Consider the following 2,500-nt stretch of genomic DNA (forward strand, 5'->3'; position numbering starts at 1 on the left):
TATTTTAACTTTTACACTCTTTATCTATTTATCTAGTCATATATCTATCTATTTATCTATTATAAAGAAGTACAATACTTTACGATGACGCAACGCAATCTTGAAAGGGGGGGGTGAGGGGAAGGCGAGGGGGGGGGGATGGAATGTCAAGAGGAAAAGGAAAGTGAGCGAAAGACAGGGTGAAGAAGGAGGAAGAGAAGAGAGAGAGAGAAAATGAAGAAGACGGAGAGACGGAGATTATATTTTTTCCAAATGAGGGGAGAAAGTAGGAAAGACAAGAAAGAAAATATAGGATGAGAAAGAGAATAAGAAAAGTGGAAGTGGAAACAAACGAAAAGAATAAGAACATGGGAGAGAGAAAGAGATGCGATAAAGATGGAATAAGTGTAATGGTAACCGGACTAATCAGAACGGATAATCAAATATAATATGAACGACAAAATGATGAAAAAAAGAAAAAGAATCAGAAAAAATCAAGTAAATGAGAAAGAAAGAGACTCCTTGAAGAAAATGGAAGTGGAAGACAGCAGTAAACGAAAAGTGAATAAAGAGACATGGGAGAGACACACACACATATATGTGCTATGCATTATATGAGTGCAACATGGTCTATCTATCTATCTATCTATCTATCTATCTAACCGGATCTAATCATTCAACTGATCTATATCAATCTATATATATATATATACGACAAATATATATAAAAAAATAGAAAGATATCAGAAAATGAAGAAAACACACTCCGAAAAAAATGAGTAAGACAGCAGTAGCAAGAAAGAAAAAGAAAAAAAAGAAAATACACACACACACATATCTATGCATTATATATATACATTATCTATCTATCTATCTATCTATCTATCTATCTATCTATCTATCTATCTATCTATCTATCTATCTATCTATCTATATATATATATGATATAACAAATAAATAGATAAGTATAAGTAAAAGTAAATATATATATATATGATAAGGAATACCGACGTATGGATATATATACCCAACTAAACAATCAATAAAAAAACGAATGAACATCTAAACATAAGCATAACAACATAAATAACAAGAACAGAATAGGATAACCGCATCTTGTCGACTCATTATGTATGCATGTGATTCCAACAGCCCAGCGACACATGAGTCTCCTCTGAACCTGTTCGTGACATGTTTTCACAATACTAACACACGCTCACATATACACAGCGTCCCCGGGCAACTACAGTCTAACTTGGCTTGCTCGGAGGAGGAGGGAGAGGGGAGGGAGGGAGGAGGAGGAGGAGGAAGTGGGAGAGGAAGAGGGGAGAGAGGAGGAGGGGAGAGAGGAGGAGGTGGGAGGAAGTGGGGGAGGAAGTGGGAGAGAGGGGAGAGGGGGAGAGAGGAGGAGGAGGAGGAGGAAGTGGGAGAGGGGAGAGAGGAGTAAGTGGGAGAGAGGAGAGAGGAGGAGGAACAACAGGGGAAGGATGATGTGGAACTGGGAGAGGTGGAGAGAGGAGAGGAAGCGAGAGAGGAGGAGGAGGAAGTGGGAGAGGGGAGGGAGGAGGAGGGAAGTGGGAGAGGGGAGGGAGGAGTGAGGAAGTGGGGAGAGGGAGGGACGGAAGTGGGAGAGGGGAGGGAGGAGGAGGTGGTGGTGGAAAGGGGGAGAGAGGGAGGAGGGAAGAAGAGAGGAGAGAGGAGTAAGTGGGAGAGGGGAGAGAGGAGTAAGTGGGAGAGGGGAGGGAGGGAGGAGAGGAGGAGTAAGTGGGAGAGAGGGGAGGAGGTGGAGGGAGAGGGGAGAGAGGAGGATGGAACAACAGGGGAAGGAGGAGGAACTGGGAGAGGGAGAGGGATGCAGGAGAGGGAAGTGGGAGTGGAGAGAGGGGAGGAGGTGGAAGGGAAAGAGGGGAGAGGAATTGGAATTGGAAGAGGGGGAGAGAGGAAGAGGAGGAGGGAGGGAGGAGGGGAAGTGGGGAGAGGGGAGAGAGGGGGAGGAGGAGGAGGAGGAGGGGGAGGAGGAGGAGGAAGAAGAGAGGCGAGAGGAGTAAGTGGGAGAGGGAAGGGAGGAGAGAGAGGAGGAGAAAGTGGGAGAGAGAGGAGGAGGTGGAGGAGGGGAGAGAGGAGTAGGGAAGTGGAAGAGGGGAGGAGTAACTGGGAGAGAGGAGGGAGGTGGAAGAGAGGGGAGAGAGGGAGAGGAGGAGGAACAGGGGAAGGAGGAGGAAGTGGGAGAGGGGAGAGAGGGAGGGAGGGAAAGTGGAGGAAGGAGAGGAGGAGGAAGAAGGAGAGCGAGGGGAGCAGGGGGAGAGGGAAGGAGGAGAGAGAGAGGAGGAGAAAGTGGGAGAGAGGGAGGAAGGAGGAGGGAGAGTGGGAGAGAAGTGGAAGAGGGGAGGAGTAACTGGGAGAGAGGAGGAGGTGGAAAGAGTGGGGAGAGAGGAGAAGAGTGAGAACAGGGAAAGGAGGGGAGGAAGGTGGGAGAGGGAGAACGAGGGAGGGAAAGAGGAGTGAAGCGAGGAGAGGCGG

The sequence above is a fragment of the Penaeus vannamei genome, chromosome 16, assembly GCF_042767895.1.
Source record: "Penaeus vannamei isolate JL-2024 chromosome 16, ASM4276789v1, whole genome shotgun sequence".
Classification (NCBI taxonomy): Eukaryota; Metazoa; Arthropoda; class Malacostraca; order Decapoda; family Penaeidae; genus Penaeus; species Penaeus vannamei.